The 16,747-nt window shown below is 45.3% G+C and overlaps 1 protein-coding gene across 1 annotated transcript in view; it reads left to right on the forward strand.

The window, feature by feature from the left end:
* Positions 1–16,747, forward strand: part of SHANK3 (SH3 and multiple ankyrin repeat domains 3) — a 2,151,740-nt gene that overhangs the window by 191,169 nt on the left and 1,943,824 nt on the right. The window contains exon 2 of the mRNA XM_085653773.1: positions 14,231–14,299. The gene's annotated coding sequence lies outside the window, so the exon portion shown is untranslated. The remainder of the gene's footprint in view (positions 1–14,230; positions 14,300–16,747) is intronic.

Below are 16,747 nucleotides of genomic sequence, written 5' to 3' on the forward strand. Positions count from 1 at the left end.
GGGACCGCAAAGTGAGAGCAGTTTAAAGTGAATTATGTGACAATCTTCCTGTGGTACTAGGAGAGATAGGAAAGGCTGTAGGATGCAATCTTTTGTAATACTCCACAAAATGTAAATAGCTGAAAATAAACTGCATGCAATCAGCGGTTAGGAAAGCAAGAATTAAGCACATTTTTTAAAATTCCGAAGTGTGCTGGGAAGAGATATTTTAACGGGATCAAAACAAATCAAGACACTTTCCTTGATGATGCACAAATTAGATGTGCTATATGCCCTTTGGCCTTATCAGTTAATCTGAATGTCTGTGCGAAGTTATTGGCCATTTCAATGGGAAATGTGCTGTCTTTAAATGACAATGCGCTACTACACGAAGCTTTAGTTGCATTTAATAATTGCCCCTTATGTGTCTTGAAGGGAGATGGGTTGCAAACATTTGCATTTTCAAAAGTGTTTTGTAGTTCTAAAAAGTTTAGGTACCACTGCCCTGTATTCCTATTCTGGTCAAGATGTTTTAGCCAATCTCAGAACCCCTTCTGGAGTCACGTGTTTTCTTCAGGACCAGGATCCCATGATTAGTGTGTATGTGACCACTACCTCACTATTTGGTATTCACATTTAGTGGGGTCTAAGGAGATTGGGCATAAAGTTAACTGTACTCCCAATTAATGAGCCATAAATTACTGAAGTTGTGGTAGGGGGATGAAAATAGAAGGGAGTATGAGAGTGGAGTATATGAATAATGTTGTAGAAGAGATTAGGGGATATAAAAATGAAATTATAGTAATGCGAATATGATTTATTTAAAAATCCCCCTCGGCAGTTCAATCCTGTGTAATCTCTAGACTGGAATGTGTGAGTGCAACCCTCACGGGGATAGCCAAAACCAAGACCGGCTTTTCAAAATTCTGCAGTCGTCTAATTAGAGGAACTGGTAAATGCGACCACATCAATCCTTTCTTTAAATCTATCAACTGTCACTCGCGGACGAACCTTGGCATTCACTGCTGATCCATGTTAGAGATTCCAACCGCCTGGTGGAAATCTTGCTGTTTCTCTCACAGACACGGGACCATTTGCCCCATAAAATATTGCAAGAAATTAGTACAAGGGATTCCTATTCAGGATTATTCCAAACAATCAATTGGAAGCCGTTTTTTGGCTAATTAAAGACATTTCTGGCCCATCGGGCAGGATCACCTCATATGTTGCCGCGTCATATGAATGAGGGATGATTCAGTATTCCACTTCCTCTCTTTTACATATAATGTGACTCCATCCAGAACTGGAGGAGCTGTCCTGATTTGGCTGTCTACACATCCATACACCAGTCCTGAAGAAGACCCGCAGTGACGTTCATTCAATTATGCATACCCTCTGGGTCAAAACTTCGACTCTTCTTTGATCTGTTCATGTCACAAGTCTCTTCACCCCCGCTCCGACTCTGACCCGCCCTGCTCTGCTCCTGAATATATCAACGCATCACCAGCTCGCGGTTGGAAGAATCGACACAGCGCCTGTTTTGCCGTTGCTGCATTGACTCCAGCGCATCTGAATTTTCCACGCATCGCACCCGTCTACATCGACGTTGGGCTTCCGTAAGGAACCAAAGCCACGTGTCCGGAGAAAAGACACATCATCTATTCATGCAGTAAGAAACCGACGCATCACCTCCTCTCACATTAAGGAACTGACGCATCACCTCCCCTGGGAGCAAGGTACTGACGCACCACCTTCCCTGCGTGTAAGGAAGTGACGCATTGCTTTGCTCTCCTGCATCTCACCTCCCCTGTGCCTATTTGCCTCTCTTGATTTTGACGCAGCCCGGGTACTTGGTGCTAAATGTGACACATCCATAGTTTTATATGGACTGAACTGTTTTTAACCTTTAAAAATGATATCTTGATTTATGTATGTTGGATTTTTGTTGTTTTCATCTTGTTTGGTTCAGATAAAGATTGCTTATTTTTCTAAACTGGTGTGATGTTCATTTTAGTGTTTTCACTGTGTTACTGTGTGACTGTGTGTTTATGTACAAATACTTTACACATTGCCTGTGAGATAAGCCTGACTGATTGTGTCAAGCTACTAAGGGGGTGAGCAGGGGTTATCTTAGCTGTGTAATCCCCTTACCCTGACTATAAGGAAGGGTCCCTACTTGGACAGGGTGTAAGCTACTGCCAATTACTGACCCCCATTTCCATGACCCTCTATATAGAGCCATTTGCAGAGAGACTGCGCAGACACCCACACATAGCAGGCATCATCATGGGTAGTCGAGAGCATAAAATCACTTTATATGACGACGAAGTCATGATAGCCATTACCCAACCCTTTACCTCCCTACCTCCACTGATGCAGGAATTAGAAGCCTTTAGGAGGGCCTCAGGCTTTAAGGTAAACCTTAAGAAATCACAAGCTTTTAACCTAACCATTTCACAAGCTGACCAACTTCAACTAGAACACCTCTTCCCCTTTACATGGTCCACTCAGGGGGCTATCTATTTAGGCCTGCAAAGATACTCCACACTAGAGCAAACAGCGGAGTGTAAGCACGCGACATTGCTCTCCACTGCCAGATCCTATCTACAGTTATGAAAGGGGGCTCCCTTTCTTGGGTGGGTAGGTTAGCGATAGTTAAAATGACCCTCCTACCCAAGATACTCTATGTCATGCGGACATTACCACTTCAGCCCCCCCATGGTATTGGTAAGCTACAGCTCCTAACTGAAGACTACTTATGGGATGGTAAAAAAGCACACATGGGAAAGAAACAAGCATACCTGGCTGGCGGCCTGGGCATTCCCCACTTGGTGCGGTACTATCCGCCAACGCAACTCCGATATGTGATAGAATGGTCTAGGCCCCACACTGAGAAGCACTGGTGTTTTATCGACAGGCGGTAGCCAAAATCCACATTTGGAAGGTGCCATGGCTCCCCAAGCCACACCGACCAACAGGGGTTTATTTCTCTTATATAATTAGAGTGACGGTAGGAGCCTGGGTCACGGTGCAAATGACACAGAAGCATTCCACCCCCATATCACCACACACACCTATAATAGGAAACCCTGAATTCCCTCCTGCTCTACACAGGACTGTATTCTCACTGTGGGAAATGGCCAATTGTAAAAGGTGGCGGACCTATTTGATTATGATGGCCTTAAGGACTTTGCACAGGTCCAGTCTAACTATGGCATCCCTCCCAGTGCACACTGACAACATGTTGCAATTTGGCACTGGATTACCCAGCCACATGCGCCCACATTCTAGCTGACCCCTCACACCCTTTGAGAAATTGCTCCTCTCTTGCCACACAGACAAAGGCCTTCTTTCTAACCAATGACCAACTCTAAATATCTAGCACAGCGGTGATGGGAACTGAAGTGTGAACGCCACTTTACCCCTAAGAGTGGTCTGATATTCTGCACCGAGCACACACGTCTGCTTATACCGCATCCGAAAAGGAGGCTTTACTAAAATTTTGCAGCGTGAATCTTTTCTGGATTCACATGATGTGCATTATTTCGCCATCTAGTAGTTGTGTCCGGAATTGTAGTATTTCTTCTCTTTTTTGTTGTTGTTGGTGGCGTCGATATACCACCATTAGGTGTCCCTCTGTGACGTCGACCTGCTTCCTCTGGAAGCTCCCACCTTTGGTCGCCATCTTCAGATTCTTTTTTTCCACCGTTGGGTCTGGATCGATAAGGAAGGAGCTCCTGAAGATTGGAGAGAAGAATCGACGAAAATTAACGAAAGAAGTATACAGAAGAGGAGAATAAGTTCTTAGATGTACTGGCCTGCGAGTCTGGGAGCCGAGGCACAACGAAGAAGAAAAAGACTAAACTTTAACGTCATATGAAGAATGCACATACAGGGGGCTCCCTGTGCATGGTAATGGACAAGACACCATTCAAGTTCTGCGACAATTGTCACCACAAGTACGCACAGAAGGATCAGCATCCGGTCTGCAACCTTTGCCTGCCGCTGGACCACCGAAGCGAAGACTGCAACGCATGCTCGGCTTTCACCCCAAAGACTTTGAGGGTAAGAGAGAGACAGAGAAGAGCAAATCACAGCATGCAGGGTCAAGGTCCACCACCATCGCTTCGAGACCTGGGCCTCTCTAGCGAAGAGGAGGACAACGTCGCCCAAGGGCCTGGCAAAGAGGACTCATACCTGCCAGTCGTAGAGGTCAAAAACAAAACTCCGAAGGAAGTAAGAGAACCATTGACCCCAAAAAAGATAGGCAACACATAAAAGAGTGACTCTAAGTCCACGAAAAGAGCATCGGCGTCGAAACATTCGACGACCGCAAGCCCGTCCAAGGACAAACAGTCGGTCGGGTTGTTAGACAAGGACTCCGAGATGGCGAATACCCTAGAAAAAACAAAGTTGTTGGAAGACAGTCACGAAAAGGTCTCTGCGACGTCGAAGAAAGAGAGAGTTAAACAAGCTTCGACAGCGGCGTCGTCAAGCTCAAAAAGAAAGGCAGAAAATCTTGACGCTGAAACACAAGAGTTCGAGATGGAAAAGAAAAAGAGGAGGCTCGAAGCTGAAATGGCGAGTATCTTGCAACGCAAGAAAGATTTTGACGAAAAAATTAAGCAATTCAAAATTTTGCTGAAAATTTCAACCAACGTCAGAAAGGAGGTCGAGGAACTAGAGCCGCCAACAACTCCAGAAATGGTCGAAGAAGAAGACAAAAAAGAATACTTTTTCGAAGCTGAATGAGAGGAAGAGGACCAAACCTATGAGGGTTTGGCGACCTTGGAGGCTCAAGACCTACAGTGGCAAGATCTCGATGCCAAATCACTAGAAGAAGTGGTGGATACATATCCATCAAAGCCTTCACCACCAGATGACATTGGGATGTACAACCAAGTCATAAATAAAGCAGCAGACACTTTTGGAGTGCAATAGTAGGAAGAAAAGCCCCAATCATGTTTTCTACTGGAAACCCAGACAAGGAGTCAATTCCTTCCCATGCTGCCAAGTGTACTGGACCAAGGTAAGAAAGCCTTTAAAGAACCTGCCACATGCAAAGCAGTCATTAGTGATTAAAAAGTAGGAGCATTCCTCTAAGGATCCTATGTACATCAGGGGGTCTGTACCAGCTGACTTAATTATTACTTCCACGGCTCGGAATAGAGCTAATGTCCCCACCAATGTTGGCCCATCACCAGACAAGGAGAGCAAGAGAGTGGATCTCATGGGAAGAAAGGTGGAAAGAAGTGTAGCAATACAGTGGTGCATCGCAAATTCAAATGCATTGATCAACAGACATGCATATCAACATTGGGAGGAGCTACTAAAACACCTACCAGAACAGTTTCAAAGAAGGGCAAACCACTTAGTGGAATAGGGGAAAAACATGGCGAACACATGTTTAAAATCAGCCCTAGATGCTTCAGAAACACCTAGCAGACAAATGATGATCGGGGTTAGTGAGAGAAGACACGCCTGGCTACGAATCTCAAGTTTCAAACCAGAGGTACAAAACAACATACTAAACTCTCCGTTCAATGGTGAACAGCTATTCGGAACAGCGGTGGACGAGAAATTAAACCAATTCAAAAAGGACAATAAAACAGCAAGGTCCATGGGGCACTGCAATTCAGAGGCATGCGCAGAGGCACACCCTCACGGAGACCAACAGGCAGGGGTAACCATTAACCTGCAACCTCACACCAAACCTTTCAACAAGGTTACCAAGGAGTAAGCCACGGACAACAACAGGGTCAACAACAACAAAATTAGCAATACCAACATGGAAGGCAATCCTTTCGAGGGCGCCCTTGAGGAAGAGGCCAACCGCAAAGAGGGGAACCGCAAAACACCTCCAAGTGACTTCACTCCAAGGGTTGCGCACCCTCAAACAACAACGCAGAGGGTGCTACAAAATACAATCACAAAACAAAATGATGGTCCTATAACCAAACAATTCCTCCAACATGTTACCCCAGTAGGAGGCAGGTTAAGATACTTCCTCCAAGAGTGGAAGTAAATTATCTCAGACAAATGGATATTAAACATAATGCGATACGGTTACTGCATAGAGCTTGCAAAACAACCTCCAAGCAAAAGACCAAGCAACTAAGTGCATTCAGCAAAAGAACTATCTCAATTGCTCGAAGAAGCACAAGAACATTTGAACAAAGAGGCAATAGAGAAAGTACCACACAAGGAAAGGAGCAAGGGTGTTTTTTCCACGTACTGCCTCATTCCAAAGGTAGACAGAACTTTACGACCAATACTAGACCTCAGGTTCCTAAACAAATTCATAAAGACTCAAGAATTCAGGATGACAACTTTGCAAGAGGTTATACCTCAGATACAAACAGGAGACTACATGGCAACTATAGACTTAAAGATGCATACTTGCACATTCCCATGAACAGAAGACACAAAGGCCTATTAAGATTTGTGATCAACAGATCACACTACCAATTCAGGGTGCTAGCATTCAGACTGAAATCAGCACCAAGAGTCTTCACAAAATGCCTAGCTGCGGCAGCGGCCCACCTAAGAAGGCAAGGAATTCATGTTTATCCGTACCTGGACGACTGGTTATTAAAAGCAAGCTCCTACGATCTCTGCAAACAACATATAGAGCAAGTCGTAAATACACTGGTCCAACTCGGTTTCTCAATACACTGGGAAAAATCGCCACCAGAACCAGAGCAAGTAAAGGTGTTCTTAGGGGCAGAAATCAACACAATACTAGGGAAGGTATTCCCAAGCAGGATAAAAACATTAGCAATACTGAAGGAGACACATCTATACCACAAGGGGCAAGCTCTGACAGTGAGGACAGTGGGGAAAGTGCTAGAAATGATGGCTTTGTGCATTTATCTAGTCCCAAATATTCGACTGCACATGAGACCGTTCCAGGAAAGGCTTTAAGAACAATGGTCACAGGCAACAAGGAGTTGGGAGGATCAAGTGGTTGTCACACAGACAGTTCATCGAGAGATGGCATGGTGGAGCAGAAAGAACATAGCACAGAGGAGACTTTTTACACAACCAACAGTGACCATCACAACAGATGTTTCCCAGGTAGGATGGGGAACACACATAAACAACCTGAAAGTAAGGGGATTGTGGACACAACAGGATGCGGTAAAACACAACTTCCTGTAGTTAAAAACAGTATTCATAGCCTTAAAAGAGCTCTACGGGAAAAGGGTGTTAATACAAACAGACAATACAACCACGATGTTTTAAATAAACAAACACGGAGGGACACAGTCTTTATAGCACTCTCAACCCTAACCCAACAACTATGGAGATGCGCGATCCCAAGGAGAATAGACATACTGGCAATACATCTCACAGGAAAGGACAATGTAGAAGCAGACAGGCTGAGCAGACAAACATCAACATCCCACAAGTGGGAATTAAATCAATCGGAGATCCAAAAGATATTCAAAAAATGAGGAACCCTGCAAATTGACCTATTTGCAACTCCCCACAATGAAAAATGCCAACACTTTGCATCCAGGCAATCGTGCAAACAGTCCCTAGAGAATGCGCTATGGATAGACTGGTCAGGGATATTTGCATACGCTTTTCCCCCAATACCACTACTACACAGGGTGATCAACAAATGCAAGCTCAGCCACATGACATTAATACTCATAGCACCTCAGTGGGCCAAACAGACTTGATTCTCACAGATAATGGAGATAACTCAAGTAACAATGCACACGTTTCCAAAGAGAAAGGACCTCTTCACAATGCAAAGCGGAAGGGTGCTACACCCAGAACCAGAGAGCCTAAGCCTGACATCATGGCTCCTGAGGACTTAGAATTTGCTCACCTCAAACTTCCAGAGAGCACAATGGCAGTGCTCCGAGAGGCGCGGAAACCTACAACAAGGAAGTGTTACACAGCCAAATGGATAACATTCTCTCAATTGTGCCTTAAGGAAAAACTTTCAAAGAAAATCACAAAGGAATCAACAGTGATAAAATACTTAACATATATACTACAGAATAAACTAAGCTACACATCTATAAAGGTACACTTAGCAGCAATTGTAGCGTACACAAGGGGCGAAACAGGGACACGTTTTTTTACATCCCATGTGGTCAAAAGATTTCTAGAAGGAGCACAGAAAATAGCACCTCCAGAGAGGATGCCACCACCTGCATGGAACCCACCCTCCTCCGCCAGAAAGATGAGACAGGAGGAAAAAATATAAGGAGAATGAATTTTTTTTAAAATTATAATACGAAGAAGGTGACCAAAGGTGGGAACTTTCAGAGGAAGCACGTCGACGTCACAGAGGGACACCAAATGGTGGTATGTCGACGCCCACCAACAACAACAAAAAGAGAAGAAATACTACAATTCCGGAACCAACCACTAGATGGCGGAATAATGCACAGCATGTGAATCCAGATAATTCTTCAAGCTGCAAAACTACACCGACAGGTAAGAAACTATACGTTACACATTACTGGTACTACACTCCAGCCAGAACAGCTAAATGGAAGCTGGGCGGGGATGAAGGATGCTGGAGGCAATGCGGACATCTAGGCACATTGACACTTATTCTTTTGCATTGTCTTAAACTACAACAATGCTGGATGGACATTCTGGCGGACAATAATGAGATGTACAAGACTGACCTGCCCAGTTTCCCCAGTGCCATTCTGTTGACCTCCCCAATGCACTGACGTACCCCCTGGGCTATCACCCTTTGTGCAGCCAAGCAAGTCAGACTGTCCAAGTGGGGTACAGATAGGACGCCAACATGGCTGGATTGGTAGGATTAACTATGGGAACTCCTTGGCATGGAGAAGCTGATGGCAATAGTGGCCCTCAAATTGCTGCAATTTGATAAAACTCGGGGAGCTCTATACAGTTTTTAGCTCATGAATTCAGGGAACACTCCTGTCCAGCCTTCTTGTGGGTAGTTCGCCTCACACAAATGGACCATGACACTGACTGAGGTGAGTAAGTAGCAATTTAAACCGTAGTATCAACCCCTTGGCCTGAACTCCTTACATTTCCTGATAACACGGGTTGCAGAGCATGTCCCTACATTTTACATTCCTCTTTACCTTTAACCCCCCCTTTTTCTTATGCAAGTCCACCCTCCCAGCTTCCCCAGTTAACCTCCTGTTACCTATGTTACACCTCACTGGCCGATGGATGTAGGTGAGGATATTGTTATGTATCGTTTATTTCCTGAAACTCAATAAAACAGATTTAAACCTAAAATAGCTTGTTTGACACACAGCGCTTCACCGCAATACCCCAGTTTACCTCGCCCAGAAACTTGAGGTATTGATGGCCAGTCAGGGCCGGACTGAGAACGGGAACCGGCCCTGGCAAACTGCTCGGCCGGCCCCAGGCGCGCAATGCCCATTGGGCTCAAAGGGCTTCAGCCCCCCCCCCCGTTGTGTGTGTCAGCCTGGGCTGAGACAGCTTCCCGGGCTGGCGATCGTCTTATTGTAGCCACACCCGAGTACTTCACAGGTCTTTAAAAGACCATTTACCTGCTAAACAGGCTTTGTTGTGTTTTCACCCATACTTAGAGCCCCTGCTGGAAGAATTAGCCCCCCCCCGAAATTTGTATCAGCCCCCTCCCCTGAAATTTGGCTCTAGTTGCGCCTCTGGCCAGCCCCTAGGGGGGGCTGAGGGGGTGCGGCCGAGCTGTTTGCAAGGGCCGGTTCTGGCCTATTTTGTTACAGGGGGCCGCTATTGCAGGCCCCCGGTTACAAACACGGCCCCAGGGGCCCAATACCGGCCCCCACCCTAGCGGCCCACTGGGGAAACGACCAGTGCCTGCTATGGCCAGTCCAGCCCTGTGGCCAGTAGAACTCCTCAAAGCTCCTTCTCTCTGTTATTGAAATCCCTGAAATTCAAAAAGAAGAAAACCTACAACCGCTCATTCATCGGAGCAGCACTATGAATTTTGAAACTCTGCCTCCAGAGATTGGGCTAATCCCTTCAACCGCCTCCTTCCAGAAAGAGGTAAAAGCCCTACTGATAAACACATTTCTTCCTTAACTGACACTTCTATTTCAATTGCAGGTTTGACTTCAACATTTTTGGATTAATTTGTCTTGTTTGTGTACTTGAATGCCGTGCAGCACTTTGATACCCTGAAGTCATGTTCGCGCTTTAGAAAACTCTTTAAATAAATTATATAAATAGAGGGTGTTCCGATTTAGCGTGGTCTAAGTAGATTGGTACTTCGCAAGGGTAAACGAAAACGAATTTCATTGCTCGCGTGTTATTTACTTAACTAAGTAAGCCGGAGTTTAATATCCTCCACCCTGCCCCTCCCCCGCCCCGCCCTACCGCCCCACATGACTCCCTTGAGGAGGCGCCACTGTAACTGACCAAAGAACCAGACAACTGATAATAGTTTGTTCTACATATTTGTTATTCACAACCACTCTCCATAGACACACTGGGGCATATTTATAATAACTGACGCATCCCTGCATATCAGCAGGGATGCGCCAGTTATTTTGCGCCCCAGCTCCGCCACCATGGATGCGCCGCATTTATAATGCGGCGCACCATGGGGCAAAAACGGCACAGATGCGTCACGCATTTGTGCCGTAAAAGTGGCGCATTGCTGGAGTTGCGCCGCAAGCGCGACGCAGCTCCAGCAATGCTCTGGGGGGCCCTATCTGCACAATGCTGCGTCAATCCTTACGCCTGCTTCAAGCAGGCGCAGGGTTTTGACGCAGCATGGGCTCAAAAGTGACTGAGTGAAATCTTGTAGATTTCACTCAGCCACTTTTAGGAGGCGTTCCTGCGTCGGAACGCCCCCACCTGCCCTGGAACGCCTACATGTGGCGCAGGGCTTTACAACGTGACGCATCTCCCAGATGCGTCACGTTGTAAATACCCCGCACCATGGCGCAGGATTTGCGCCGCTGCTGCGTCACAAAAGTGACGCAACGGCGGCGTAAATGAGGCGCAAGTCAAACATAAATCTGCCCCACTGTGCTTACATATCACAGCCCACAGCAAAGGGATCCACGAAGATGGAGCATCTGCAGAAATGGTCAGGAAAGAGCCCAGTTTCGCTTCCGTTAGCTACAGACCCGAAAAGAACAATTTCGCCCGCCCCTAGCTGTGAATGAGTGAATGGATGAATGATTCTGTTACATTTGTGGTACATGCAGCGTCCTCAAATGGTATCCTGGCACAGCAGGTGCAGTCTTCAATGTCTCGTCAATCATTTGCCTGGTGTCCAGCGGCGTCTGCCATTTACCGGGGCAGCAGGGGAGGGGGAAAGGAGAGGTTGTAAATGAAAATAAATAATTTAAAAAAACACTTACCTTCAGGCCAGCCACCCGGCAGGTGCCGCCTCTCAGTTCGTTCGCTGCCGCTTCTCACTCCTCGGAAGCAGGAACCAGGACGCTCCCAGGCTCCTTACTCCCCTAGCCGATCACAATGCTGCCATGCAGCGTTATGATTGGTCTGAGCACTGTGGTTCGGCGCTCAGACAGGGAATGGGGACCTGGGCATGTTCTGGGTGCAGAAAATGCACAGTGTGCATGACTGTTTGACCTGTGCACTTTAGAGTGGAGCAACCACTCCTCCTCCTGGCCCCTGCTCTGGCAGTCCAGCCCCGCCCCGCACTAGGAACCAGAAAACTAAAATGATAATAATGCTGGGTATTATCATTTTAGTTGTGCTTTAACTACTGCTCGCAGAGCAGTGGGGCGTCGCTTCTCTGCCTTAGCCGAAGAGCCGCTACTGCTGGTGTCTCATGTTAGGTTGAGAGGGGATAGGCGCACGCACGCATGTACGCACGCAAATATTAATAATAAAAGCAAAAGTTACCTGAACCGACACCGACATCCTCCGCTCCGGACTTCTTCAAAGAAACTGGATGCTGCAGTGCGGGCACCAATCCTGCCGCTGCTCCAATGCTGTGAGAGCGGCGCCCTGAGTGTTGGGATCGGCCTCACTTGGCACTCCCCAGCACCCTGGAGACCTGCACTTACTGGAACCCAGCTTTCTTAAGACACCTGGGTCACAGTGCCCATATCTGGCTGGCCGTCGCACTTTGAAATGTGCACAAACAGCCCACCCGCCTCCCTGCTGCTGTCATTCAACAGCTACCCCGCCCCCATCATGATGCTTGGGTCAGGATGGGAGGATGAAAAATAAAATGGTAATGAACTACCATTTTATTTTTACTTTGTGGGTAATTTAAGTGGGGCGACGCTCCTCCGTTCCAAGGGAGGAGCCACCCCTGTGGAGACTCTATAGCGATCGCAGGCGAGGGCGGTGTGCTGTAACTAGTTGTCCTGCTGGCTCGGGACCTCGTCAGTGTGTAGTAGTTCTGAATGCTCAGGATGATGCAGAGCTCCCATGTGAATCGTGCTGGTGTAGAACGCCTAGAGGGATGACTGTCAGGCCCGTCTTACTTAATAAACTCATCAGCCATTTGACCAACAACACAAGCCTGCATCAATAACACGAGCGTGTCTCTGAACACGAGGCGTCCAGAGGAGAACTGAGAGGGGCGAGAAAGCTCCAGGGCCTGTGTCTGCCATCTCTGGAAGATCAGAGAGGAGGGAAAGGGGAATAAAAGGGAAAGAGTGCAAGGCAGAGACACGAGCCGTATTGAGCTAGAAGATCAGAAACAAAAGGGCAGAAGATAAAGGGGGAGTGGGTTAAGGAAACAGAGAGACATGAGCAGTGAGAGAAAATATCAAGCCTAGAAAATAGGTTAGGAGTGTGAGGGAGGGAGGGAACAGGAAGGTCATGAGCTGAACAAGAAAGCCAACACTGAGAAGAAGTCAGAAGAAAAGATAAATGTTGTGGGATTGTAGTTCACAGGGACAAGGGAGAGCCATAAGTAGAAGTAACGGAAGATCAGAATGCAGAGGTGGGAGAGAGAGGGGAGGAGAGGAAGAGAGAGGCTGGTGAGAATGGGAGAGAGACACATGACTAGGAGTGATTGAGAAGATCATAGGGCAAGGACAGACAGCTAGCACAGAGTGAGACAGTGGTTATGTAAGGATGAGAGGTGAAGGGTAAAATTTGAGAAGGAGTGTGATAGAAGTACAGACAGAAAGTAAACACAAGAGGGACAGGGGACGTGAGAAGAGAAATGGGATGGAGAAGATTGTCCAAAGCCAACGCTTGCTACCACTGAAGATGAGAACTAGAGGTTGGGGAATGCAAAGAATAAAGGGCAAGGGAGAGACATTAGAAAGAGGGAGTAGAAAGAGAGACAGAGAAAGAGAAAGTGGGCACAGATGTTGAGGGTGTCATATAATTGTATTGTATTGTAATTGTGTTTATATAGCGCTTACTACCCCTGACTAGGCGTCGAAGTGCTTTTCTGTAAGTAGCATGATACACCGGAACTGAAAAAGGATTAGTGTTTGTATTAGTATAGTGAAATTTGAGGTACTTTGAGCAGTGGACATGTGAATCTGTTAGTTGCATTGAAATGGAGAATGGGGGGGGGTCAGAAGAGGGAAGGGTCTAGAAAGTGTTTATTGAAAGATCATAGTAGTCAGATGAGGTTTGGGATGAGTATATGGGGAGATGGAGGAGGGAAGAATCTCTAGAAATGGATTAGGGAGATCATAGTAGTTACATGAGTTTTGGGTTGAGTCAAAGGAAGGTTAGGTGAGTGAAGAATTTAGAAGAGTTGCTTGGGAGATCATAGTATTAAAAGGAGGTTTGGATCATCCAAGGAGGGATAGAGGAGGGAAGAATCTAGAAAGGGTTATTTTGGAGATCATAGTAGTACAATGATGTTTGGGATGAGTCAGAGAGTGGAGGTAGAGGATATATTGAGAGAGGTTTATGGTGAAATATAAGGTAGTGTATTGGAGAGAGGAACATTTTTTTTACAGAATGATTAAAGTAATAATTATATAGCTACATAAGTACATAATATTATACCTATTTATATCAAGAAATACACATCTAGATAAATACATATCATCAAATTAAATGTTTATGTACGCAGGGATGTGCTCTACATTTGTGTTTGAGTATGCTGGTTATGTAGGAAAGAGCCAACTCTTGAGTAGTCTTCTGAAAATAGTTATCTCTGGTTCTTATGTTTGGGGATAATGAGAGATAGTGGCTTGGACCTTGTGTGGAAATCCCAGGTGGGGGAAGACACCTTGCAGAGTTTTCATGAAGCTTGATTTTGCTAATTTGTCCACATGGGCATTCACTGATAACTTGGAGTCCATTGTAATTCCAAGGTTTCTTACTTCCTTAGATTTTTTCGGAGGTGGACCCAGATCATCAGGCCAGGACAAAGTGCGTCATAATTTTCCAGTCACCATATGTGAGTATTTCCGCTTTAGAAGTATTCAATTTGAGATGGCTCCATGTCATCCACTGATCAACAGCTCTGAGGCAACTGAAGATTTGTGAGTTTCCAATGTCTTTGGGGATTTCCAGTTCAATGAGTATTTTTGCATTATCTGCATAGCTATAGCATGTGAGCTGAAATGCATTGATGATTGCTGGTAATAACTTCATGTAGAGCTTTGAGGGACCCCTGGTTTTGTGAAGTAGGATTTGTATGATAAAGATGAAGAATGTATGACATTTGTTCTATTTTGAAGGTAGGATGTGATTCAGTTGAGAGCAGCCCCCTCTGGCTTCGTCTAGTCTATGGATTAGAGTTTCATGGTCAACTGTGTCGAAGGCAGCTGAGAGGTCCAAGAGAAGTTGTGCAGCAACCCTGTTGTGGTCTACTGTGTTATTAAGGGCATCCCAGATAGCGATGAGGGCAGATTCTGTGCCTCTTCCTGGATGGAGTCATGTTTGGTAGTCCGAAAGTATGGAGTTATTGTCAATGAATTGTGACATCTGGGCAAGTGCTGCTCTTTCTATCAGTCTACCCAGGAAAAGTCCATTCCTAATTGGTCTGTGGTTGTCGGGTTTTAGGTCTTCTGGAAAGATTCCGGTAGTTAAGGAATTATTGATTATTCTTCTTACTGGTGAGGCAGCAGAGATAGTTAGAATAATGTTCTTGAAGATTTGTGATGGACAAGGGTCAGAAGGGTTACCAGCAGTCCTGCTTGCTTTGACCAGATCCATAAATTCCCTTTGTGATATTTGTTTGAAGGAATGGAGAGGCTGGATTAGCCTACTCTTGGAAGGAATTTTGGGAAATGAATTGTTGCTGGTGGTTTTGATTTGTTTTAAATAAGAGTCCAACATGCCTGCATTGTGTAATGATTTGCCAGTTTGTCTGTGAATTCTTTAGTAATGGGATGAGTTCTTTCTATGCATTTAGGTTTATGAAATACTGTGAGAATTTTGTAAAATTCTCTATTTGCACATTTAGCAATTTGAATTCTGTCCGAATAGTACCTTGTTTTTGGTTTTTTGATAGCTGACTTGTATAATTTGCTAAGTTTCTGTTGATGAAGCTTGTCTTGATTACTCTTTGTTTTGATCCAGGTGCGTTGCAGCTTTTTAATTTGCTGTTTTATCCCTTTTAGTTCTGTATTTCTCCAAGGTGCCTGTTTTCTTTTGTCCTGTTTTGTTGTTCTGAGTGGTATTAAGATATCAAAAGCTTCCTGCAGCCAATCATAGTTTTTTAACAGAATTTATTGTATCTAGATCTGTGTTGGATGTTAGTTGTGTTTCTAAGTATTCAAAATTAAGTTTGTTCCATAGTCGATAGGTGGATGCATATAAGGTGGTTTAAGGTGTGTTGCTTTGTGCTGTTTATGTTGGAAAGCTAGCAAATGGTGGTCAGATCATGTGACTAGAGTAATCATTTGAAAGGTAACTAGTTCTGGATTTGCAAAAATGACATCAAGGACATGTGTGTGGGTTTGTGTATGATCTGATGTATGTTCAGTGTGTCAAGACAAGTGATGATGGCTTTTGGATGGCGCATATTGGGTTTGTCAAATCAAATATTGAGGTCACCCAGAATGCATAGGTTGGAGTGTAGTGTTATCAGGTTGGAAACTGCATCTAGAAATGTATCTGGGAATGTTACATTGCTAGGTGGAGGTCTGTAAAGGAGAAGGAAGTTACAGGAGGAAGTTAGTGTATGGTTGTATCTGGTGAAAAGGGCCTCAGTCTGGTATGGAAACATCGTCAGTTTTAGTGAGATGTATTGTTTGCTTGAATATAACTGCTAGTCCATCTCCTCTTTTGCCTATATGATTTTGCGTGATCGTTTGATAGCCTAGAGGAACGCCTTCATGCAACACTCTAGCCATGTAATCTTCCAACCATGATTCAGTTATGAAGAGTAAGTCAGATTGTGTGTCAGTGAGTAGATGTAAGGGAGAACGAAAGGAAGAGTCAGAGCAAATGAGAGAGAACATAGGTGCAAAGGTAAGAGTGTAGTCCTGATGGGAGGGAGATGCAAAGGAGAGACAGGTGAAAGAGGGAACACCTATGGGTAAAGTTTGGAAAAGGCAAGATCTGAAACTGGGAAGAGCGAGAGCATTAAGAAGAAACATGAGGAGGTAAATGGAATTGAGGGGGCATGGGAACTCACAGGAAAGAGTGCGGACCAATCAGAAGAAGGAGGTAAACGAAGTAGGAGAACAGCTAGGGATTGGGTATGTGAGTAAAGGCAGCACGACAACAGAGTGGAAGAGGCTGAAAATCAAGCAAAGTAATTATGGTAGCTCCATCCCCAAAGTGTGCTCCACTCCATGCAGACGTCTTTGTAGAGTACACCTAGAGGAGATGTGTATGGTTTGTTCAAGATAGTTTTGACTTTTGTGTCCTCTAGTATAGAGGATAAAAAGCTATC

This window comes from Triturus cristatus, chromosome 4_1 (assembly GCF_964204655.1).
Source record: "Triturus cristatus chromosome 4_1, aTriCri1.1, whole genome shotgun sequence".
Taxonomy (NCBI): domain Eukaryota; kingdom Metazoa; phylum Chordata; class Amphibia; order Caudata; family Salamandridae; genus Triturus; species Triturus cristatus.